The sequence below is a fragment of the Scyliorhinus torazame genome, chromosome 7, assembly GCF_047496885.1.
Source record: "Scyliorhinus torazame isolate Kashiwa2021f chromosome 7, sScyTor2.1, whole genome shotgun sequence".
NCBI lineage: Eukaryota > Metazoa > Chordata > Chondrichthyes > Carcharhiniformes > Scyliorhinidae > Scyliorhinus > Scyliorhinus torazame.
The window spans coordinates 258,270,009-258,297,059 of record NC_092713.1 but is presented as its reverse complement, the minus strand read 5'-3'; positions in this window follow the sequence as shown (position 1 = coordinate 258,297,059).

The window sequence follows — 27,051 nt, the reverse complement described above, 5'->3', positions numbered from 1 at the left end:
TCCCAGAATGCCCAGAGACGCAGCCTTTTATAAGACTACTCTGTGGTGCCATCTAGTGTTGAGATACATGAACATCATCTTGTTAACCCTTTACACTCCTTGCATCATACAGGATGTGCAGGCTAGGTGGGATTAGAGGGTTGTGGGGATGGGGCGGGGGAGCGGGCCTAGGTAGGGCACTCTGTCAGAGGGTCGGTGAGGACTCGATGGGTTGAATGGCCTCATTCTGCACTTTAGGGATTCTATGATTCATAAATTTACTAGCTATTGAAAATTAGTCTCAAACATAAAGTGCTGCTTTTAATTCAATGAATTCCATACATAAGTTAGAACATTAGGTTTCATGGCACAAAATTAATTTTGTTCACTGTACTTACTTAAAACCTGAGTCTTAATTACTAGTGGGAATATTATGTAAATACTGTTGACCTTTAGCCAGTGCTCCTTAACAGCCAGCAAATAAATGGATATTCTTGCAGAAGACATTTTGTTCCCTGTGGATGCTTAAACGTGTTTGTGTCATTATCAACAAAGGTTTTCTACTTTGCCTAAAAATGTGAAGAAACTGAGCTGGATCAGAAATCTGGACATAGATTCAATGAATAGGGTTTTTTAATACCAGTACAATTCTAACATTTATTCTTCCTTAATATTTTGAGATGTGCAGTGGTATTCCCATGGTCCAAGACCTTGCCTACCATCACTTTGAAAAATATAATTTTGATGATGTGTTGTGGGTATTCGAAATGGAAATTAAAAAGCTGACTTTAGTTGAATATTCAATTCAGTTTAATTGGAAGTGTCTGTCAAGTCCAGGATCTGAACTAACCATTGAAATGAAACAGCACAGGAGCAAAAGGAAATATGAATTAAGAAAATCTAGCCAACCAACCAAACCTGTTTTTCCCAACAGTCAGGTATAATTTGCAATGTCATGGACCCTCACTGATTCAGCTTAAGAGGTGTTGACTGTCACCAGTGCAGGAAAATAAAACAATCTGAAATTACTCTGCTCAACATCAGAGTTGACTAAATATGTTGGAGCGTTAGTGCTTGAGTAGGCCTCAGGGTTACACCTCAGTAGCCTATTTACAGGAAGCTCTGTAGCAAATCCAGAGTTTACTTCAATTGCTGGAGTTTTGTGACCACAAGCTACAGGTTCTGCCTATCAATACTTGGTTCTGGCACCTTCATTTAGGCAGCAGCCCTGAGACTCTTTCCCTTCAGTGAACATTGATGTGTTCAGTAAGTTGGTTCAACGTTGACTGCAACTGGATGCAGTGAAACTAGAAACAGGCTTCTGACACAGGAGATGGTCCAACACTGTTTTATTGAACTTCCTGATTGCTGTACATAGTCTGCTGTGAGTTGACACTCGATCAATCTAACTGATAACCTCCGACTGGCTTGACCAGACTAACTCTCTACCTCATGGTGATAGTGCTCACTGGCTTGTGCGCTCTTACTGTCTCAGTAGCTGTGTCCTGTAGAGAGAGGGAGAGTCTTAATGCCCTGTGTGCTTTAAAGTGATGGTGTCCTGTCTGGTGATTGGTTGTTATGTGTCGTGTGTGTTCATTGGTTATTCTGGGTGTCAATCACTGCCTGTCTGCATCTCATTATATACATGAGTGGATATTATGACATCTCCCCTTTTTGAAGCAAATTTTGGAACATGGCGCTATATATACATGCATGATTATATACAAGTGGTGAGTGAATGAACATATGTATATGGGAAGGTGTCTATCGTGCAGATACAGAGCAAATGGAACAAACTTTACAAGATTTAAGTCTATAGATTCAGTCTTTGTGGCGGGCGACAAATTCTTGTCGATCGCCTCAGAGGTGGAGGGGGGGACGTCGGCACTTGGACAGGAGGGATTGCTGCCATGTTGGTGGCCTCATGGAGAGGCGGGATCGCTGCCAGATCGGTGGGCTCATGGAGCGAGATGTCCGGAGGAGGCATGATGACATGCGGAGAAGTGCGGCCAGGCGGTGGGCAGGGAACTTTTCGTAGCGCCCTCCTGTTGCGCTGTAGAATGGAGCCATCAGCCATTTGGACAATGAAGGACCTGGGGGCAGCCTACCTGATGACAATAGCTGGAGCTGACCAACCTCCCTCAGGCAACTGGATGCGAACAACGTCGTCTGGAGCCAGCGCAGGTAGATCCTTGGCATGAGCATCATACGTGATCTTCTGCAGGTCCCTGGATCGCTGCACTTTCTGCAGCACCATGAGACGGTCAAGGTCTGGAACATGGATGGCTGGAACAGTCATCCTCAGGTTGCGGTTCATGAGCAGCTGCACCGGAGACAAACCAGTCGACAGAGGGGTTGCCCTGTATGCCAACGGCGCCAGCTTGAAGTCCGAGGCTGAGTCTGCAGCCTTGCACAGCAAATGCTTGACAATATGGACCCCTTTTTCGGGCTCCCCGTTTGATTGCGGGTAATGGAAACTGGATGTGATGTGACTGAATTGGTAGGATCGTGCAAAGTCGGACCACTCTTGGCTGTAGAAACATGGGCCGTTGTCACTCATTACTGTGAGTGGTATGCCATGCCTGGCAAACGTCTCTTTGCAGGCTTTAATCACTGACTTGGATGTGAAGTCTGACACTTCTGGGTAGCTGGAGAAGTAGTCGACCAAGAGCACGTAATCACACTCATTTGCGTGAAAGAGGTCTATCCCCCACCTTGGACCACGGAGAAGTCACGATCTCATGCTGTTGCAGTGTCTCCTTGGGCTGAGCTGGTTGAAACATCTGGCATGTTGTGCAGTTGAGGACCGTGTTGGCAACGTCCTGGCTGATGCCAGGCCAGTAGACTACCTGCCGAGCTCTGCGTCGACATTTTCCGACCCCAAGGTGACCCTCATGGATCTGTCCGAGCACCATGGCTTGCATGCTTTGGGGAATGACGATTCTATCTAGTTTAAGAAGGATCCCCTCGACAACCGTTAACTCGTCCTTAACGTTGAAGAACTGGGGGCACTGCCCCTTTTGCCAGCCATGGGCAAGGTGTTGCATCACGCGCTGCAGTAGAGGATCTTTGGCAGTTTCTTCGCTTATCTGGACAACTCGTTCATCAGTGGCTGGGAGGTTGCTGGCACACAACTGCACCTGTGCCTCGATGTGGCGAATGAAGTCGCCCGGTTCACACAGCGTGGTGATGGATCGGGATAGGGCATCCGCGACGATCAGCTCCTTGCCCGGTGTGTAGACGAGTTCGAAGTCATATCAGCGGAAACAAAGAAGAATTCTCTGCAGCCGAGGTGTCATGTCATTTAAATCCTTCTGGATTATGTGGACTAAAGGCCTGTGGTCTGTTTCCACCGTGAACTTCGGCAGACCGTATACGTAGTCATGAAACTTGACTATTCCTGTCAGGACACCCAGACACTCCTTTTCGATCTGGGCATACCGTTGTTTGGTCGGAGTCATGGCCCTGAAGGCATATGCCACTGGAGCCCAGGACGAGGAATCGTCTCGCTGGAGGAGCACCGCCCCAATGCCGTCCTGGCTTGCTTCTGTGAATATCTTGGTATCCTTGGTTGGGTCAAAGAACGCCAGTACTGGGGCTGTGGTGAGCTTCGCCTTCAGCTCAAGCCACTCCGCTTGATGTGCGGGAAGCCACTGGAACATTGTCGACTTTTTAACGAGATGCCGGAGGGCCGTGGTGTGGGATACCATGTTGGGAATGAGTTTTCCGAGAAAATGTACCATCCCGAGGAAGCGGAGGACCGCCTTTTTGTCCTCTGGTGTCTTCATGGCATTGATTGCCAGCACCTTGTCGGCGTCAGGTTGCACACCTTGCTGTGAAATGTGGTCACCTAAAAACTTGATAGCGGACCGCCCAAACGAGCATTTGGCCCTGTTGAGCTGGAGGCCATTTTCATGAATCCTCTGGAAAACCTGTTTGAGGCGAGCAATGTGATCCTCGGGCGTCATGGACCAGATGATAACGTTGTCCACATAGACTCGCACCCCGTCGATACCCTCCGTCATTTGCTCCATTATGCGATGAAATACTTCGGAAGCTGATATGATACCAAAAGGCATGCGGTTGTAGCAATACCTGCCGAACGGAGTGTTAAAAGTGCACAGCTTCCGACTGGACTCTGTTGCTCTCTTTGGTGTTGTCTCTTAATTTGGCTCTGTTTAATTACGTTTGCTCAAGAGTTGCCAGGTATCTTTCGACACTGCCGCAAGGTTCAGAACCGAATACTGATCAAAGACTCGATACACCAGTTAATAAATTCAAAAGCAATGCTCATTTATTTACACACAGTCAAATCTACTCATGCATAAAACTCTACAACCTAAACTACCACTATTACTAAAGCCTACACTTAGCTTCGGGTGCCCACTCAGTCAGAGGAACAATGGCCGTTGCTCGGTTCTGATGCTGCTGGGTTGAGCTGTTTACAAGATAGGAACTAGGAGCGTCTATCTCGTAGCGTACGTTGACTTGGAACTTACTTGGTCTGGTGTAGCTGCTAGGCTGGTCCCTCTTCGCTAAGAGCCAAGGCCAAAGAAGCAAGATTCTCTCTTGAGGAATACTTTTTATACCCGAAAGGTCTTCGCGCGCATTTGGGCGGGCCTTGAACTTGGCCCCAATTAATTGGGCCTTTCCCAATCATTCTTATCGATCTTCCTCCAATAGAGGGGTGGGTTCCCTGGTTGCTGGGCGTGTCCTAGGTGGCCGTTGGTTTGCTTTGTTTCAGTCTCCTCTGGTGCCGGGGAGTCTGCCTTAACATTGTTTATCTAAATGTTTCCCTTTTGTCCCCGGAGATGGCTCATTAGTATATAGATGGCTTAGCAGTTTCTGTCCTGTCTGAGAGCCAAGGCTCTAATCAACAGACAGACCTTGCACCTGCTTGTTTTTCGGTATTGTCCAATTTTCTCTGCATTCTTTGCAAGTGTCCATTTTGTAATCGGGACGTGGCCATCCCAGATGGCTACAACTCATCCAGCTGAATTTGCCAGAAGCCACGGGAGGCGTCCAGCTTGGTAAAGAATTTGTCGTGAGCCATCTCACAGGTCAATTCTTCACGCTTCGGAATCGGGTAATGCTCTTGCATGATGTTGCGATTCAGGTCTTTGGGATCAATGCAAATGCGGAGTTCGCCAGAGGGTTTCTTGACGCAGACCATGGAGCTGACCCAGTCTGTGGGTTACGTGACCTTTGAGATGATGCCCTGGTCTTGGAGCTCTCGAAGCTGTGTTTTCAGACGATCCTTGAGAGGAGCCGGCACTTGGCGTGGTGCATAGATGACTGGGGTGGCATTCGGCTTGAGCGATATGGGAGCATGCCCATCCCATCAAACACATTGTGGTATTGCGTGAGAATGTCGTCTATCTCAGCCTGGAGATTTGCATTGGGCTAGGCAGTCGCCAGTGTCGAGGACATGGCATGGACTCGCTGTACCAGATTTAGGAGTTTGCATGCGCGAGCACTGAGCAGGGATGCCTTGTCAGGCCGGATGATCTTGAATCTCAACGTCGCCCTGATTGCCTTGTGAGAGACACCTAGCTGACATGACCCACTGGCAGCTGTGGCATTACCATTGTAGTCAAGGAGCTGGCAGGCTGGTGGAAGAATGCTAGCTTGGTGTCGGATGCTGTCGAGGTCCGACTGTGATATGAGGTTCGCAGATGCGCCAGTGTCCAATTTAAATCGGATGCGAGACTGGTTGACCGTGAAGACGGCACACCACTCGTCATCTGGATCCACACTGAGGATCGAAAGGCGGTTGGCAGGCACGGTAGCTGCCCACCCGATATGGAGACTCGAGGCAGTCAGCATTGGGGTCCGTTAGGCTGTCTGGATCAGAATCCTGCATGCCTTGTTGTTACGCAGCGGACACGTCTGCGCTGCAGCTGGGATCGCTGGCTGTTGTTCGGTGGAGCGGACCTGCAGAAGGCCGCGTAGTGGCCAGGCTTTCCACACTGTAGCCATCACCTGCCTTTGGCTGGACATTGCTGCTTTAAATGGGCGGAGCCACAATTCGGACACATCATGAAGCTGCGTCAGCACGTTCTGTGCGCCATCGCGCATGTGCAGTGCGGTCGGCCGACGTTCGCGCATGCACCTCAGGGTCTTCGGTCTCATTGTCCACCCGGTCGTGGCGCGCATGCGTGGGGACCCGAGAAAAGCGCGCAAAACGGCCACTCTCCCCGATGGTCAGGCCTTGCACATTCGCCATGGCCTGCACCCTTTCTGCCTCGTGGGAGGCCAGTTTTGCAGTTTCTGCCGCCCTGATGCGGGAGTAGCGATTTCTGGCATGCTCATGGACAACGCACGTTTCGATGGCGACGGAGAGGGTCAACTGTTTGATGTTGAGGAGCTGCTCCCGCAGGGAGTCGGACTGGACCCCGAAAACAATCTGATCCCGGATCATGGAATCAGTCGTCGAGTCATAATAACATGACTGCATTAGGATGAGGAGATGGGTCAAGAAGGACTGAAAAGGTTCGTCCTTACCCTGAAGCCTCTGTTGGAATATGTACTGTTCAAAGCTCTCATTCACCTCAATGTCGCAGTGGCTGTCAAATTTCAGCAGAACTGTCTTGAACTTTGTCTTATCTTTGCCATCGGCAAACGTAAGCAAGTTATAGATGTGGATGGCGGGATCCCCCACAGTCGACAGGAACAGTGCGATCTTTCTTGCATCCGGTGCTGCCTCGAGGTCGGAGGCCTCGATGTACAGGAGGAACTTTTGTTTGAAGACTTTCCAGTTAGCGCCGAGGTTGCCAGAGATCCGGAGTTGGGAAGGAGGCTGGATGTTTTCCATGACGCTGGATGGCTGCTTGCTGGTCGTTGCAGATGCACTCGAGGTAGGTTCGTTAGGATTAATAGCACTCTGGTACCATGATGTGTTAAGTAAGTTGGTTCAACGTTGACTGCAACTGGATGCAGTGAAACTAGAAACAGGCTTCTGAACAGGAGATGGTCCAACACTGTTTTATTGAACTTCCTGATTGCGGTACATAGTCTACTGTGAGTTAATACTGTATCAATCTAACTGATAACCTCCTACTGGCTTGACCAGACTAACTCTCTACCTCATGGTGATAGTGCTCACTGGCTTGTGCACTCTTACTATCTCAGTAGTTGTGTCCTGTAGAGAGAGAGAGAGTCTTAATGCCCTGTGTGCTTTATAGTGGTGGTGTCCTGTCTGGTGATTGGTTGTTATGTGGCGTGTGTGTTCATTGGTTATCCTGTGTGTCAATCACTGCCTGTCTGCATCTCATTATATACATGAGTGGATATTATGACAAACATGACAAAATGGAAGGATGATTTTTGAAGGGCAAAGCATACACCCAACCGATATTTCTCCTGTTGCCATTGAATCTCCCTCATGCTTCTGCTGAAAATACATGGGGCTGGTGCAGACTCGATGGGCCAAATGGCCTCCTTCTGCACTGTAAATTCTTTGATTCGATGATCAGAACAAGGACCAGCTGAGAACATGTCAGCCTAGCTTGTGGGTAACACCCCCGAGTTTGAGGATTGTAATTTCAGTCCCCATTCCACCAATTGAACTTATAATCCAGGTTGACACTTCAGTGCAGTTCTGAGAAAGTGCTGAATTATTTTTCAGATGAAATGTTAAACTGAGGCAACAGCTGTTTGTAAAAATAAATCCCTTTGCACTTTCTGAAGAACAGGAAGTTCACTGATGTTCTAACCAACAGATGAACTGTCTATTCATCTCACGACTCTGTATGTAAATTAGCGACTGCGTTTCCTGACAAAACAATCAAATCCATACTCCAAAAGCAATTGTCTGTAACACAGTTTATAACATCCTAAATAAACCGACCTGACCTTATCCGCACCGATCTACCCGTCGCAGACTCACCTGTCCAAAACAGGAGTGACCATCACATAGTCCCTGTGGAAAAGAAGAGCTACCTTCACCGTGAGGGCACTCTCCACTATGTTGTGTGACACTACAGCCATGCAAAATGGATATATTTGGAACAGAGCTCGCAGCTCAGAACTGGGCCTCTATGAGGTTTTGTGGACCATCAGAGGCGTAGATTTGTATGCAACCAGAATCTGTAACCTCACAGTCTGGCATATCCCTCATGCTGTCATTACCATCGAAACAGGGACCAATGCTGGTACAATGAGACATCAAGTAGGGCACTAGAGCAGCACCAGATACACCTGAAAATGAGGTGTCAAACTGGTGAACTACAACTGTGTGCATGCTGAACAGTGAAAACATCATGTGATAGGCAGAGTTAAATGATCCCACAACCAATGGATCAGATCAATGCTCTGCAGTCATGCGCGTCCAGATGTGGATGGCGATGGGCAACTTTAAAAATCTAATTGGAGGAGGAGACTTCACCAAGATTCTCTCCTCAATGATGGGAGAGCCCAGCACATCCATGCCAGAAGTGTCAAGTCGATGATCCATTTCGACCCTCCTGAGGTCTCCAGCATCACAGATGTTAATCTTCAGTTTATCCTATTCACTTACTGGCATTGAATACAGCAAAGGCTATGCACCCTGACAATATCCCAACTATAGTGCTGAAGACTTGTGTTCCACAACTAGCTGCTCCCGAGGAAATATGTTCCAGCACACTTACAACACGAGCATCTACCAAGCTGTCCTGTCCAGGACAGATTCAATCTGGCCAATTACCTCCCCATCAGTTTACTCAGCAAAGCGATGGAAGGTGTCTTAGGCAGTGACATCAAGCAGGACTTACTCAGCAATACCATGCAGAGTGTTGCCCAATTTAGGTTCAGCAAGGGCCATCTGGCTCCAGACCTCATTACAGCCTTGGTCAAAACATGGACAATAGAGCTGAGTCCAAGAGGTGAGAATGTCTCTTATATTAAGGCAGCGTTGAGAAAGTGTGGCATCAAGAAGCCTTAGGAAAAGTGAAGGCAATGGGAATCAGAGGAAATCTTGATGGAATCATATTGAGCACAAAGGAAGGTGGTTGTGGTTGTTGGAGGTCAAGCATCTCAACCCAAAAGCTTTGCACTAGGAGTTCCTCAGACATTGTCCCAGGCAAAACTATCTTCATAGAATCATAGAATCGCTACAGTGCGGAAAGATGCCATTCGGCCCATTGAGTCTGCACTGACCCTCCGAAAGAGCACCCTACCAAGACCCACACCCCCATCCTATCCCCGTAACCCAGTAATCGCACCTAATCTTTTGGACACTAAGGGCAATTTAGCATTGCCAATCCACCTAACCTGCACATCTTTGGACTGTGGGAGGAAACCGGAGCACCCGGAGGAAACCCACGCACACACGGGGAGGATGTGCAAACTCCACACAGACAGTCACCGGAGGCCGGAAATGAACCCGGGTCCCTGGTGCTGTGAGGCAGCAGTGCTAACCAACATGTCATCGTGACGCCCTTCCGCTGTTTTATCACCTTCTCTCCAATGTGAGGCCAGAAATGGGGATGTTTGCTGATGATTGCACAGTGTTCAGAATTATTCACAACTTCTCAGTTACAGATGTCCACACGCAGCAGAACCTGGACAACATTTAGGCTTGGCTAATAAATGGAAGGTAACATGTGTGCCATACAAGTGTCAGGGAATGGCTATCTCCAACAAGTGAATATCTAATAATCTCCCCATGGGTGGCATGTAGCATAGTGGGTAGTACTGTTGCTTCACAGCACCAGGGTTGCAGGTTCGATTCCCGGCTTGGGTCACTCTCTGTGCAGAGTCTGCATGTTCTCCCCGTGTCTGCGTGGTTTCCTCCGGGTGCTCCGGTTTCCTCTTACAAGTCCCGAAAAACATGCTGTTAGGCAGTTTGGACATTCTGAATTCTCCCTCTGAGTACCCGAACAGGTGCCGAAATGTGGCGACTAGGGGATTTTCACAGTAACTTAATTGCAGTGTTAATGTAAGCCTACTTGTGACAATAATAAAGATGATAAATATTATAAAGATTGACAATTAATGGTATAACATTGCTGAATCCCCCATTATCAACATCCTATGGATTCTATTGACTAGAAGCTTAACTGGACCAGCCCTATAAACACTGTGGTTACAAAGACTCGGTCAAAAGCTTGGAATTCTGATTCCCCAAAGCCTGCCCCCCATCTACAAAGCATAGGAAGAAGTGTGAAGCAATGCTCTCCACTTGCCTTGAAGAGTAAAGCTCCAACAATACTCAAGAAGCTCAACACCATCCAGGACAATGCAATCTGCTTCACTGGCACTCCATCCACCACATTAAACATTAACTTCCTTCACCACTGATACATGGTGATAGCAATGTGTACTGTATGTAAGATGCATTACAGCAACTCCAAAAGGTCCTTGAACAGCACCTTTGAAACCCGTGTTCTCTACCATGTCAAAGGACAAGGGCAGCGGACGTATGTGAACACCACCACTTGCAAGTTTCCCTCCAAGCCACAAACCATCCTGAGATGGAACTATATTACCATTCCTTCACTGACGCTGGGTGAAAATCTTGGAACTTCCATCCCAATAGCACTATGGATGTACCGCTACAAGGTGGACGTCTTAAAATGTATTCATTCACCGGGTGTAGGCATCGCTCGCTCAGCCAAATTTATACCCATCGTTAATTGGCTGATGATAAACGACCTTCTTGAACCACTGCTGTCCATATGGTGTGTGTACACCCACAGTGCAGTTAGAGAAGGAGTTCTAGGTGTTTGACCCGGTGACAGTGAAGGAACGGGGATATATTTCCAGACAGGATGCTATGTGGCTTGGAGGTGAATTTCCAGGTGGGGGTGTTCCCATGCTGCTCTTGCCCTTCGAGGTGGCACTGTGGCTAGCACTGCTGTCTCACAGCGACAGGGACCTGGGTTCAATTCCAACCTCAGGTGACTGACTTTGTGGAGTTTGCATGCTCTCCCCGTGTTTGCTTGGGTTTCCTCCAGGTGCTCCGGTGGGTTGGTGGGACTGATGTATGGGGAGAGATTGAGTCGGTTAGGATTATATTCGCTGGACTTCAGAAGAATGAAGGGGGGATCTCATTGAAACCTGTAAAACTCTAACAAGACTAGGCAGGGTAGATGCAGGAAGGATGTACCAATAGCGGGAGAGTCCAGAACCAGGGGTCACAATCTAAGGATACGGGGTAGACCATTTTGGGTTGAGATGAGGAGGAATTTCTTTATCTATAGAGTGGTCAGCCTATGGAATTCGCTACCACAGAAAGTAGTTGAGTCCAAAACATTTTGTATGTTTTCAAGAAGGAGTTAGATCTAGGTCTTGGGCCAAAAAGGATCAAAGGATATGCGGGGAAAGCAGGAACACTGGAGTTGAATGATCAGCCATAACCGTAATGAATGGCAGAGCAGGTTTGAAGTGCCGAATGCCCTCCTCCTGCTCTTATTTTCTATGTTTCCATGTCGCTATGTAATAATTGCAGTTATGATTACATATCATTTTGCACAGTATATACATTTGCACAGAATATACTTTAAGTGTCTGTCATTCTAAATACACTAATTTTAGTGGGGCGTGATCAGTGGACTAGACTGGATTTTAAATTTAGATTAACACTTTGTGTGAAGCATTGCACTTTTGGTAATTCCATCAATCTTGAACATTTTTTCCCTGATCATGTTATCCTGTTTTTTCTCTTCGACAGACACACAGAAACACAGACATAAAAGGTGCCGTTGGTTAAATATGTGAGGTTAGATCTTCAACCGCTGACTCTGAATGGAAGGAAATCTAGACCATGGTTCTGATTTTCAGTCCTAGTTGTCATGGTGATACGTGGTTCGACAAGCACTTCAGTCTTGCGTCTTTAGCGAGAATGATGATTTCTTTCAAGATCACATCTGTAACCTTAATTATGTCATCACGGGCTTGCATTGATAATTCTCCTCCCTTAAGCCTTCCCAGTCAAACAATCTAGCATGTTACAGGCAACACGTTGGACTATTTTAATAATCTTTCTGCGCTCACGGTCGTACCAAGACGTCCATAACAGTTAAGAATAAAACTGCACTCGGAAGATTATTTAGTTCTTTATTAAAATAGTTAAGATCATCGGGTGTTGTCACAGAATGATACAGTACAAGATACCTTACAATCCATCATAGTTCTTTGGTCTAGCGATCCTGGATTTTCCCCATGGCCCTGTGAAATTATTTTTTTCAAGTATTAAATTCAGTTCCCATTTTGAAAGTTTCTATTGAGTTACCTGCTACCACCCTTTTCTTAAAATATTTTAATTGGGTTTTATGTATGATATACTTACAAATGTACACACAGAGAAACAAAAACAAAATAGAGGCAGTATAGATTTTTTTAAAAAAACTTTCATAACACGTCGCAGTAAGGGGGAGCTTTCTGCCCCCTTCTTTTTTTAATACAAAACAAGCAAAACAGAACCGGGTGGAAGGGGCACTTGGGTGGTGCCCCTGATGTCACTTGCGTCTCTTGGTCATTTTTTTTTGTCCATTTGTCTCAACTTCGGCCATCCGCCCTTCCTTTTTCCTGTCCTTTCTTTCTCCCTTTCACCTTGCTGTGCTTGTCGTCGTTTCCTGCGCCCTCCCTTCAGTTTGTGTTCCCTCCACTCTCCTCCTTTCTGGTTCCCCTCTGTTGTTCTCCTTCCCTTGTCCTCCCTCCCTCCCTCTCCCCCCCCACCCCACCCCCTTCCCTACGCCCTTCCCCACCCACTCCCCTCCCACCCCTTTCTTCTCTGCTACTCCCCTTTCTTTCCTGCTGGGTTTGGCTACTCCCTCTTGCTCCACCCTCCTCCCACCCCGGACCTCCCTCCGTTCCCACTCTTCTATCATGTCCTGGCTACTTTCCCCTGCTCTTGGCTACTTGTTTATTTGTTTGCTTGTTTGGTGGCCTCAAACAAGTCCCGGAACAGTTGGGTGAATGGCTCCCATGTTCTGAGGAAGCCATCTTCCAACCCTCGGACGGCGAATTTCATTTTCTCCATTTGGAGGGATTCCAAGCAGGTCGGACAGCCAGTCTGCAGCTTTGGGTGGTGCTGCTGACAGTCAGCCGACCAGGATTCTACGGCAGGCGATCAAGGAGGCAAAGGCAAGGGCATCCGCCCTCATCCCCATGAAGAGATCTGGCTGATCTGATGTCCTGAAGCCCGCCACTTTTGGGCATGGCTCCACCCTCATCCCCACCACCTTGGACATTGTCTCGAAGAAGGCTGTCCAGTACCCAGCAAGTCTGGGGCAAGACCAGAACATGTGGGCATGGTTGGCCAGCCTCCTTGGCACCGTTCACATCTGTCCTCCACCTCTGGGAAGAACCTACTCAGTCGTTTTCTTGTTAAGTGGGCTCTGTGTACCACTTTTAGTTGCGTTAGGTTGAGTCTTGTGCACGTGGGTTGGAGTTGACCCTATGTAGTGCTTCGCTCCAGAGTCCCCACCCTACCCCACCCTATTTCAAACCCCAAGTCTTCCTCCCATTTCCTCCTCATCGTATCCAGTACAGTGTCGACCCTCTCTATCAGTCGTTCGTACATGTCGCTACAGTTCCCTCTACATAAAATGTCTGCGTCCAGTAGTTCTTCTAGTAGCGTCCATTGTGGTGGTCGCAGGGAGGTCCTTGTCACCTTCAGAAGGACGTTTTTTAGCTGCAGATATCTGCGTCGTTCATTGCCCATAGCTACCTGGAATCTTTCCGTCAGTTTGTCCAGTGTTGTGACCCTGCCGTCGGTGTGTAGGCCCCTGACTGTCAGTGTCCCCCCATCCTGTCTCCACCTTTTAAAGGTGGCATCAGTGAGTGCTGGCATGAACCTATGTTTATTGCAGATGGGGGTTTTGTCGATCATTTCAGTCAGGCCGAATTGTTGCCGTAGCTGGTTCCAGGTCTGGAGGGTGGCTACCACCACTGGGCTGCTGGGGTATTTTTTTGGGGTTGGGATGGGAGTGCCGCAGTGGCGAGGGCCCGGACGGAGGTCCGCCTACAGGAGGCCTCCTCCACGCACACCCACTCGGCTTCTGGCTCCTGAACCCATCCCATTACTCTTTCTGCATTTGCTGCCCAGTGATAGTACTGTAGGTTTAGAAGGGCTAGCCGTTGCTACCACCCTTTGAGACTGATGCACGATCAATGACCACTAAAGCGAGGTTGTAGTCCAACTGAAGGCTGTAATAAGCTAGATGTTTCCCCCAGTAGCTCAGGTACAGAATGAAGGCTGCTGGGGTGGCACGGGCTCTTATACCCTGCCTAGCAGGGTGGAGCTACCATACATCCTAACCAATAGAAAGTATACAGTTTCCACCAATGGTGCTCCAGCCTATCAGGTACTGTAATACATATAATACCACATTCACCCCCCTGTTAAAAAAGAGTCCGGCGGGGGTGGTGGCCCGATACTACAAACATGGCAGCGTGGTAGAACCAGTTATGGAGGTACCGTAATACCTCCATACAGTGCCCTGTAACCATTTACAATTCCGATAGCTATGTACATTTGATGATTTACATTTACAGTTTACAGTTTACAATTTAAAATGAAGCAATCAGTCGATCGGGGGCCCTGGTCGTCCTCTGTGATCGTCGGAGCTTCGGCGGTGACTCCGGTGGAGGCGCGGGGCGTCTGTGACTCCGGGAGTGTGGCTTTGATCTCCATGGCAGCTTCGGAACCCTAGACGGCGCTGGTGGGAAAAATGATTGACCTGGGAAGGGAGCGCCTGCGGGGAGCGTCGGTGGGAGGGGAGGCCTAGACGGGGCCGGCGGAAGGACCGACCCCCCTGTAAGGTGCCCCGGTGGAGGGGAGGGTGGGACTGGTGGCTGGGGTGTGCGTGGGGCTCCGGCGGGCGCCAGGTCTCGTAGGGAGACCATATCTTGTCGGCCGTCGGGGTACGCCACGTAGGCGTACTGGGGGTTAGCATGGAGCAGATGGACCCTCTTGACCAACAGATCCGACTTGTGCGCCCGCACGTGTTTTCGGAGCAGGATGGGTCCGGATGCTGCCAGCCAGGTCGGGAGCGAGGTCCCAGAGGAGTACTTCCTGGGGAAGACAAGGAGACATTCGTGAGGTGTCTGATTGGTAGTCGTACAAAGCAGTGACCGGATGGAGTGGAGGGCATCCGGGAGGACTTCCTGCCAGCGGGAGACTGGGAGGTTCCTGGACCGTAGGGCCAGTAGGACGGTCTTCCAGACCGTTCCGTTCTCCCTCTCTACCTGTCCGTTACCCCGGGGGTTGTAACTGGTCGTCCTGCTCGAGCCGATGCCCTTGCTGAGCAGGAATTGACGCAGTTCGTCGCTCATAAAGGAGGACCCCCTATCACTGTGTATGTAAGCGGGGAACCCGAACAGTACAAAGATGCTATGGAGTGCCTTGATGACGGTGGTTGCGGTCATGTCGGGGCAGGGGATGGCGAATGGGAACCGGGAGTACTCACCAATCACGTTCAGGAAGTACGTGTTGCGATCGGTGGAGGGGAGGGGGCCATGCTGAGGCGTTCAAAGGGATGGGAAGCCTTTATCAGGTGCACTTTCTCTGGTCGGTAGAAGTGCGGTTTGCACTCCGCGCAGATTTGGAAGACCCTGGTGGCTGTCCTGACCTCCTCCATGGAGTAGGGCAGGTTGCGGGTCTTGACAAAATGGAAAAAGCGAGTGACCCCGGGTGGCAGAGGTCCTCGTGGAGGGCTCGGAGGCGGTCCACTTGTGCGGTGGCACATGTGCCGCGGGACAGGGCATCAGGAGGCTCATTTAGCCTCCCGGGATGATACAAGATCTCGTAGTTGAAGGTGGAGAGTTCAATCCTCCACCGCAAGATCTTGTTGTTTTTTATCTAGCCCCGCTGTGCATTATCGAACATGAAGGCAACCGACCGTTGGTCCGTGAGGAGAGTGAATCTCCTGCCGGCCAGGTAATGCCTCCAATGTCGCACAGCTTCTACTGTGGCCTGGGCCTCCTTTTCGACTGAGGAGTGGTGGATTTCGAAGCATGGAGTGTACGAGAGAAGAAAGCCACCTGTCTGCCCGCTTGGTTGAGGGTGGCAGCCAGAGCTACGTCAGACGCATCACTCTCGACCTGGAAGGGGAGGGACTCGTCGATGGCGTGCATCGTGGCCTTTGCAATGTCTGCTTTGATGTGGCTGAAGGCCTGGCGGGCCTCTATCAACGGGGGAAAAGCTGTGGACTGGTTCAGGGGACGGGCCTTGTCCGCATAGTTGGGGACCCACTGGGCGTAGTAGCTGAAAAACCCGAGGCAACGCTTCAGGGCCTTGGAGCAGTGAGGGAGGGGGAACTCCATAAGGGGGCGCATGCGTTCAGGGTCGGGGCCTATAACTCCATTTCGCACTACGTAGCCGAGGATGGCTAGACGGTCGGTGCTAAACACGCATTTATCCTTATTGTATGTAAGGTTAAGGATTTTTGGGGTCTGGAGGAATTTTCGGAGGTTGGTGTCGTGGTCCTGATGGTCGGGGCCGCAGATGGTGACATTATCGAGATACGGGAATGTTGCCCGTAAACCGTACCGGTCAACCATTCGGTCCATTTCGCGCTGGAAGACCAAGACCTCTTTGGTGACACCAAAGGGAACCCTTAAGAAGTGGTAGCGCCGCCCATCTGCCTCGAAGGCAGTGTATTTGCGGTCACTAGTGCGGATGGGGAGCTGGTGGTAGGTGGACTTGAGATCCACCGTGGAGAAGACCTTATAATGCGCAATCCTGTTTACCAGGTCGGATATGCGGGGGAGAGGGTACGCGTCCAGCTGTGTAAACCTGTTGATGGTCTGACTGTAGTCAATGACCATCCTATGCTTCTCTCCGGTCTTTGCCACCACTACTTGAGCTCTCCAGGGGCTGTTACTGGCTTCAATGACCCCTTCCCTCAGTAGCCTTTGGGCCTCTGACCTACTAAAGATCCGGTTCTGGGCACTGTACCGTCTGCTCCTGGTGGCGACGGGTTTGCAATCCGGGGTAAGGTTCGCAAACAGGGAAGGCGGATCGACCTTAAGGGTCGCAAGGCGACAGACAGTAAGGGGGGTATAGGGCCGCCGAATTTGAAGGTTAGATTTTGGAGATTACACTGGAAGTCTAAACCCAGGAGTGTAGCCGCACAGGGGAAGGATGTAGAGACGGAAATCTTTGAACTCCCTTCCCTGGACTGTGAGGTTTGCTACACGAAACCCCTTTATCTCCACTGAGTGTGAACCGGAGGCCAGGGAGATTTTTTGATTAACGGGGTGGATGAGGAAGGAACAGCGCCTTACCGTGTCGGTGTGTATGAAGCTCTCCGTGCTCCCAGAGTCGATTAGGCAGGACGTCTCGTGCCCGTTGATGAATACGGTCGTTGTAGCAGTTGAGAGTGTTCGAGGCTGGGACTGATCCAGGGTCACCGAGGCTAATCGCAGTAGTTGAGAGTTCTCTTCGGGCAGTGCGTGGTCAGCCGAGCTGGGGTCCTGGGGGTTCATCCAAGATGGCAGCTCCTATTGGTCACACATGGCTGGGGGTGCACAAAATGGCAGCGCCCATCCCTCCAACGTGGCATCCGCGGAACTAGATGGCGTGCCCGGGGTCCGCACGTGGCCCTGGAATAGGAAGACGGCGGCGACCGCTGGCCGCACGGGGACCGTGGAGAAGTTTGTGGTTGCGGCCCGCATTCGCCGCTGGAGACCGCGGCAACCGCACGGGCCTGACATACCCCCACAAAATGGCCCTTTTTGCCGCATCCTTTGCAGGTGGATGCGCGGGCCGGGCAGCGCTGGCGGGGGTGCTTGGCCTGCCCGCAAAAGTAGCAGCGGGGCCCCCTGGGGTTGCCAGGATGCCTTGCAGCGCAGGCCTGTGGGGGGATGGGGGAAGTCTCGGGGTCGGCCGCGGAGGGGTTCTACGCTGCCCAGGGGGCTGCCGCGCGGTCGGTAACGTAAGCGCGGGCGTTCCTGGAGGCCACGTCCAGGGAGCCTGCAAGGGCCCAAGCCTCCCTGGGACCCAGAGTGTCTTTTTTTAACAGTCGCTGGCGGATTTGTGAGGATATCATACCTGCCACAAAAGCGTCCTGGACTAAGAGTTCAGTGTGTTCGCTCGCCGAAACTTGCGGGCAGCTACAGCTTCTTCCCAACACCTGGAGTGCACGGTAGAATTCTTCCAGCGATTTCCCCAGGAGTTTGTCGCCTTGTTGCAAGCAGGTGCCAGGTGTAGACCTGGTTTACCGGGCGAATATAGTGTCCTTTTAGTAGCTCTATTGCTGCATCGAAGTCTTCCGCTTCCTCGATGAAGGTGTAAATCTCCGGGCTCACCCTTGAGTGCAGGACTTGCAGTTTCTGCTCTCCCGTGGGTGTGTTTTCAGCCGTCTCGCGATACCCTTTAAAGCACGCCAGCCAGTGCTTGAAGATTGCCGCTGAGTTTGCCGCGTGGGGGCTGAGTTGCAGACACTCCGGCTTTATTCGGAGCTCCATCCTTTCTTCTTAAAAACTAGTTTATTAAATTGATGCACGATCAATGACCACTAAAACGAGGTTGTAGTCCAACTGAAGGCTTTAATAAGCTAGATATTTCCCCCAGCAGCTCAGATACAGAATGAAGGCTGCTGGGGCGGCACGGGCTCTTATACCCCGCCTAGTAGGGCAGAGCTACCATACATTCTAACCAATAGAAAGCATACAGTTTCCACCAATGGTGCTCCAGCCTATCAGGTACTGTAATACCTATAATATCACAGAGACATTGCGGGCGGAACTTTTCCAAAAAATGGCATTGTTTAATTTTCAACGAGAAAATCGGTACAATTCCTGTCAGTCCCGGCGGTGCAAGCTGGATCACAATCTTCAGGCATTTAAACATTTTTCTGCCATGTGAAAAATACCATGCCTAAGGTGCAAAATGTCTCATTCGCCCACTCCAAGAGTCACCTGAGCACTTCAATCAAGCATTAAGCAGTTGCACAGCACTTGATCTGATTTAAGCCAGGAGGATGGCAGCAAGGAAACTAACTGCTCGATTTACAGAAGGGGTCCTCACTCAGAATACTGTGGGAAGTAAGGGAGGAAATTGCTGGGGCCTTGACTGACATCTTTGTATCTTCATTAGTTACAGGTTAGATCCCAGAGGACTGGAGAATAGCTAATTTGGTACCGCTATTTAAGAAAGGTAGCAGGCATAATCCTGGAAATTGTAGAACGGTGAGCCTCACGTCGGTAGTGGGTAAATTATTGGAGAGAATTCTCAGGGACAGGATTTATACCCATTTGGAAACAAATGGACTCATTAGCGATAGACAGCATGGCTTTGTGAAGGGGAGGTCATGCCTCACTAACTTGATTGAGTTTTTTGAGGAGGTGACAACGATGATTGATGAGGGGAGGGCGGTGGATGTTGTTTACATGGACTTCAGTGAAGCCTTTGACAAGGTGCCTCATGGCAGACTAGTACAAAAGGTGAAGTCACACAGGATCAGAGGTGAGGTGGCAAGATGGATACAGAACTGGCTCAGTCACAGAAGGCAAAGTGTAGCAGAAGGGTATTTTTCTGAATGTAAGGTTGTGACTAGTGGTGTTCCACAGAGATCTCTGCTGGGGCCTCTGTTGTTTGTAGTGTACATAAACGATTTGGAGGAAAATGTAGCTGGTCTGATTAGTAAGTTCGAGGATGACACCAAGGTTGGTGGAGTGGCAGATAGTGTTGAGGATTGTCAGAGGATACAGCAGGACATAGATAGGTTGGAGACTTGGGCAGAGAAATGGCAAATGGAGTTTAATCCAGGCAAACGTGAGCTAATGCATTTTGGTAGGTCTTTCATAGAAGGAAAATATATTGTAAATGGCAAAACTCTTAGGAATATAGAAAGTCAGAGAAATATGGGCATGCAGGTACACAGACTTTTGAAGGTGGCAACACAGGTGGGTAAGTTGGTCAAGAAAACATATGGAATGCTTGCCTTCATTGGACGGGGCATTGAGTATAAAAACTGGCAAGTCATGCTACAGTTGGTAATATTGGAATATTGTGCACAATTCTGGTCGCCACACTACCAGAAGGATGTGGAGGCTTTTGAGAGGGTGCAGAGGAGGTTTATCAGGATGTTGCCTGGTCTGGAGGGTGTTAGCTTTGTGGAGAAGCTGAATAGGCTCGGACTGTTTTCATTAGAAAGACGGGGGTTGAGGGGTGAATGATAGAGGTCTACAAGATTATGAAGGGCACGGATAGAGTGGACGGGCAGGCACTCTTTCCCAGGGTGGAGGGGTCAGTCACCAGGGGGCATATGTTCAAGATCCGTGGGGCCTAGAGGAGATGTGTGAGGCAGGTTTTTAATGCAGAGGGTGGTGAGTGCCTGGAACGTGTTGCCAGGGGAAGTTGTGGAAGCAGATACATTAATGGCATTCAAAAGGCATCTTGACAAACACATGGATAGGATGGGTACAGAGGGATACGGCACAAGGAAGTGCTGAGGGTTTTGGCAAAGGTTGGTATCATGAGCGGTACAGGCTTGGGGGGTCGAAGGGCCTGTTCCTGTACTGTATTGTTCTTTGTTCATATACCCGATGCCGTGGAGGGGAGGTGGATAACAGTATGCCCTCAGGTTGGCAGGAGGCCCTCCTGTGGCAGCACTGGTTAGTGCCAGCAGCCTGACCAAGTGGACGAGTATACAGTGTCGGAAGAAAATGAATGACCATTGGTAAGTGCTCCCTGTATCTTCTTGGCATTCCAACCGTCTGCCACCCCCGAATATATATGCATGAGAGAGAGAGAGAGAGAGAAAACCTTGTTTCTGGCATTTTGAGATATTTTGCAGCCATGATCGGATTTGTACCCTTGGTTAACAAGTCCGCTAAATCCTACCCTGCAATTTATGATCTGGGATATACTTTCTGAAGGTTGTCCTTCTTTAAGAGCCTCCGTAAACCTAACTGTACGATGTTATGGGTCAGGGTTTAGAGAATCCCAAAGTGTATCCACAAGACCATAAGACCTAGGAGCGGAAGTAAGGCCATTCGGCCCATCGAGTCCACTCCACCATTCAATCATGGCTGATTTCAACTCCATTTACCCGCTCTCTCTCCATAGCCCTTAATTCCTCGAGAAATCAAGAATTTATCATCTTCTGTCTTAAAGACACTCAACGTCCCGGCCTCCACCCCCCTCTGTGGCAATGAATTCCACAGACCCACCACTCTCTGGCTGAAGAAATTTCTCCTCATCTCTGTTCTAAAGTGACTCCCTTTTATTCTAAGGCTGTGCCCCCGGGTCCTAGTCTCCCCTGCTAATGGAAACAACTTCCCTACGTCCACCCTATCTAAGCCATTCATTATCTTGTAAGTTTCTATTAGATCTCCCCTCAACCTCCTAAACTCCAATGAATATAATCCCAGGATCCTCAGACGTTCATCGTATGTTAGGCCTACCATTCCTGGGATCATCCGTGTGAATCTCCGCTGGACCCGCTCCAGTGCCAGTATGTCCTTCTTGAGGTGTGGGGCCCAAAATTGCTCACCATATTCTGAATGGGGCCTAACTAATGCTTTATAAAGCTTCAGAAGTACATCCCTGCTTTTATATTCCAAGCCTCTTGAGATAAATGACAGCATTGCATTTGCCTTCTTAATTACGGACTCAACCTGCAAGTTTACCTTTAGAGAATCCTGGACTAGGACTCCCAAGTCCCTTTGCACTTCAGCATTATGAATTTTGTCACCGTTTAGAAAATAGTCCATGCCTCTATTCTTTTTTCCAAAGTGCAAGACCTCGCACTTGCCCACGTTGAATTTCATCAGCCATTTCTTGGACCACTCTCCTAAACTGTCTAAATCTTTCTGCAGCCTCCCCACCTCCTCCATACTACCTGCCCCTCCACCTATCTTTGTATCATCGGCAAACTTAGCCAGAATGCCCCCAGTCCCGTCATCTAGATCGTTAATATATAAAGAGAACAGCTGTGGCCCCAACACTGAACCCTGCGGGACACCACTTGTCACCGGTTGCCATTCCGAAAAAGAACCTTTTATCCCAATTCTCTGCCTTCAGCCTGACAGCCAATCGTCAATCCATGTTAGTACCTTGCCTCGAATACCATGGGCCCTTATTTTACTCAGCAGTCTCTCGTGAGGCACCTTATCAAAGGCCTTTTGGAAGTCAAGATAGATAACATCCATTGGCTCTCCTTGGTCTAACCTATTTGTTATCTCTTCAAAGAACTCTAACAGGTTTGTCAGGCACGACCTCCCCTTACTAAATCCATGCTGACTTGTCCTAATCTGACCCTGCACTTCCAAGAATTTAGAAATCTCATCCTTAACAATGGATTCTAGAATCTTGCCAACAACCGAGGTTAGGCTAATTGGCCTATAATTTTCCATCTTTTTCCTTGTTCCCTTCTTGAACAGGGGGGTTACAACAGTGATTTTCCAATCCTCTGGGACTTTCCCTGACTCCAGTGACTTTTGAAAGATCATAACTAACGCCTCCACTATTTCTTCAGCTATCTCCTTTCGAACTCTAGGATGTAGCCCAACTGGGCCCGGAGATTTATCAATTTTTAGACCTCTTACTTTCTCTAGCACTTTCTCCTTTGTGATGGCTACCATATTCAACTCTGCCCCCTGACTCTCCTGAATTGTTGGGATATTACTCATGTCTTTACTGTGAAGACTGATGCAAAGTACTTATTGAGTGCCTCAGCTATTTCCTTGTCTCCCATCACTAGATTACCAGCGTCATTTTGGAGCGGCCCAATGTCTACTTTTGCCTCCCGTTTGTTTTTAATGTATTTAAAGAAACTTTTACTATCATTCCTAATGTTACTGGCTAGCCTACCTTCATAATTGATCCTCTCTTTCCTTATTTCTCTCTTTGTTATCCTCTGTTTGTTTTTGTAGCCTTTCGAATCTTCTGACTTCCCAATACTCTTTGCCACATTGTAGGCTTTCTCTTTTGCTTTGATGCATTCCCTAACTTCCTTTGTCAGCCATGGCTGCCTAATCCCCCCTCTGATAACCTTTCTTTTCTTTGGGATGAACCTCTGTACTGTGTCTTCAATTACTCCCAGAAACTCCTGCCATTGCTGTTCTACTGTCTTTCCCACTGGGCTCTGCTCCCAGTCGAATTTCGTCAGTTCCTCCCTCATGCCCCTGTGGTTACCTTTATTTAACTGTAACACCTTTACATCTGATTCTACCTTCTTTCTTTCAAATTGGAGATTGAATTCTACCATATTATGATCACTGCCTCCTAAGTGTTCCCTTACTTTAAGATCTTTAATCAAGTCTGGCTCATTACATAACACTAAGTCCAGAATGGCCTGTCTCCTCGTGGGCTCCATCACAAGCTGTTCCAAAAAGCCCTCCTGTAAACATTCAATTAATTCCCTTTCCTTGGGTCCACTGGCAGCATTATTTACCCAGTCCACCTGCATATTGAAGTCCCCCATGATCACTGTGACCTTGCCTTTCTGACATGCACTTTCTATTTTGTGGTGCATTTTGTGCCCCTGGTCCTGACCACTGTTAGGAGGCCAAAAAAAGTTTTTTTTGCCTTTGTGGTTCCTCAACTCTACCCACACAGACTCCACATCATCTGACCCTATGTCGTTTAGTGCTATTGATTTAATTTCATTCCTAATTAACAAGGCAGCCCCGCCCCCTCTGCCCACCTCTCTGTCTTTTCGATAGGTTGTGAATCCCTGGATGTTTAAATACCAGTCCTGAACCCCCTGCAACCACGTCTCTGCGATGCCTACCACATCATACCTGCCAGTCACAATCTGGGCCACAAGCTCATCTACCTTGCTCCGTACACTGCGCGCATTTAAATATAGCACCTTTAATTCTCTATTTACCATCCCTTTTTGTTTTCTTAGTGTGGTGGACCTTGGTTTACTGAGCCTTTCCATACACTGTGTCATATTTTGTGGGATGGGGACTATCGTAACCTCTGCTGAGTTCTGTCTTTTCGTGCTTTTTTGTATTCCTAAGCAGCTACACTTCCCACTGATTACTTCACCTCTTGGTTCCCTGACTTTCCCTTCCCCTCCCAATCTCTAGTTTAAAGTCCTATTGACCACCCTACTTACTCTTTTCGCCAGAACACTGGTCCCAGCTCGGTTCAGGTGGAGACCATCCCAACGGTATAGGTCCCCCCTGTCCCAAAACTGATGCCAGTTTCCCATGAAAAGGAACCCCTCTTTCCCACACCACTCTTTCAGCCACGTGTTAACTTCCCTTATTCTTGCCTCCCTATGCCAATTTGCACGTGGCTCGGGCAGTAATCCGGAGATTATGACCCTTGGAGTTCACCAGACCCACAAATTTTAATAGATTGTGGCATGGGGAGCACACGGCTCAATCTACAGGTATGGTACAGCAGAAATGGACCAGTATTTTTAAAAACAAAACAATGTTTATTCCATGAACTCAAGTTAACCTTTTTAAAACAAACAGTGAATATCTTAGCAACCATTAATTCAAAGATAACCCCCAAAGAATAATACACTAAGTAATCTGTCTGCTGTCCTTTTAACACCCAAAATACTTAACAAACCTTTAAACAGAAGCACATCAGGGTTTACATTCACTACTGAAAACATTTATAATTCTTCTGAATTCACCAAATGATCAAGAGATAGTCCTTCATGGCAGAGAGATCAACAGTACAGCTGCTTTGGCTGACTTCAGCTCCAACACTGAAAACGAAACCAAAAAGACAGACACACCCAAGCTTTTCTCAAAGTGAAATTAAAAAGCAGAACCAGAGCTCAGCTCCACCCACACTCTGACATCACTGCAGTAACATGAGCAGCTAACCATTCCTTAAAGCGACATTCACATGACAGTGACTATACTTCCAAAATGCTGCTTTGGCTTGGTAACCATTTTCAATAAGCCCCACTAAAGCAATTTGGCATCTTTTGCTATATTAAAGGTGCTCTATTAGAGGTTGGTGATATGCCTTGATAAATAGAGCTTTTCTGCTCCCAAGCTGGAGTGTGTAGGGGATGAGCTCCTTACAGGACCATTAGAGTAGGCAAAACAGGCACCAGCACTGCTCACCAGGGTGATAATTAGAGTTAGAAATTATTATTAATCAAGGCAGTTACAATCCTTCCTAAATCCTTGTGTGCAAACAACATTCCTGAAGCATCTGTTAACCTGCAATGTTCGCTGACATGAATATCAATGCTGGCATTTGGGTGAGCGCAGGGTGGAAGGACCAGGAGAATTGTCAGACATGATTGTTAGTGCGGCGGACAGGAATTGTTCAGCTGAAGCATTGTTCAATGAGCTCCTGCCAAAAAGACTTGGCTGCAGGAAGCAACTGCTGCAGTCTTCTTGCTTCCTCTGCACTCGCTTCTATCTCCCCAATATTCTCTTCATTATCATTCTGAAGGCCTTTGTTCAATGCGTGCTCCATGTACTGTCCCAATGCAGAAGAAAGGCTTGCCGGTCACAGCTAATCACTGCCATACAGGGGGCGGGATTCTGTAATCCCGCGGCAGACTGTCCATGCCGTCGGAAACGCCATCGCGTTTTACGACGGCGTGAACGGGCCAACCCCATGAATAATTCTGGCCCCGACAGCTGCTAATCCCAGTGCTAACTGGGCGGCGCGGGATCCCCGCATGCGCAGTGGCTTCCTTCACCGCGCCGGCGCCGACGCAACATGGCGCAGGACTACAGGGGCTGGCGCGTAAGAAAGGAGGCCCCCAGCCACAGAGGCCGGCCCGCTGATCGGTTGGCCCCGATCGCGGACCAGGCCACATCGGACCCCCCCCCGACCCTTCCACTCCGAGGTCCCGCCGGGTGAGAGCAGGTGTGGACGGCACCGGCAGGACTCGGCCGAGAATCGCCAGGCCCGCTCTGTAGAGAATCGCGTGCCGGCGTCAGGGCGACGTGGTGCGATTCGTGCCAGTCGCGGGGATACTCCGGCCCAGACGCGGGCTGAGAGAATCCCGCCCAGGATGTTCTTTGAGGATTCCGCTGCAGAAAGTCACAAGATCTCCTTCTGCAGCAGAATCTGTGATTGAGGTCTCCCATGATCTGAGTGCATTAGTTGAACCATTGATCTGAATGTAATGCAGTTATACACCGAGCATGGACTTCTGGAAAGTGCCATAAGGCAAATGTGCAGTGCGAAGCCCATGTCTCCAAGCAGTTGGTTTCTCACTTGTTAGCAGAGGGACAAAGCATGGAGGAATAGAGAACAGGCACAATGGCCCGTAACCTCTGAGTATCGGCGGAAAGCTTGCTGATGCTGGATGAGAAGTGTGATGCGCAATCAATTACTCTCGAGACAAGGTGAGTCATACCTAAATGGCTTTAATCTGCGAGAACTGTTCCCCAGCAGCTTCGATACAGAAAGTGAAGGCTGCTGGGACGACATCGGTTCTTATACTCCGCCTCTCAGGGCGGAGCTATGTACATCAGCCAATGGTAGACTCCTGGGTCTAGCCAATGGTCATCCACCTCTCAGGTACCGCAATACCTGGTATTGCCACATTCACCCCCTGTTAAAAAAAGAGCCCGGCGGGGTGATGGCCAGCGTTAATGTCGCCTTTGGCATGGTAGGACCAGGTATGGAGGTGCCGTGATGTCGAGTGTAATAGCTAAATGTTCATGGTGCAGCAATTAGTCGATCGGGTGGCCTGGTCATCCTTCTGGAGCGTCTGGTGATCCTGATGGGGGTCCCGGTGGTTGCGACTCCGGGAACGTGGTGTCGTCCTCCCAGGCAGCTTCGTCACCCCTAGGCGGCGCTGTTGGGGCGAAAAGTGGGCGGGGGGGCGCCTGTAGTGGGCGTCGGGGCTTGTTCGGGCCTATGCAGGGGCAGCGGGAGCACTGACCCTCCGGTCAGGTGCTGCGGGGAGAGTGGGGGTGGGGGCACTGGTGCGGGTGCGCGTGGGGCTCCGGCGGGCGCCAGGTCCCGAAGGGAGACCGTGTCTTGGCGGCCATCAGGGAACGCTACATAGGCGTACTGGGGGTTGGCGTGCAGCAGGTGGACCCTCTCGACTAACGGGTCCAACTTGTGCGCCCTCACATGTCTCCGAAGCAGGATGGGTCCGGGCGTCGCTAGCCAGGTTGGGAGCGAGGTCCCGGAGGAGGACTTTCTGGGAAAAACAAGGAGACATTCATGAGGCGTCTGATTAGATG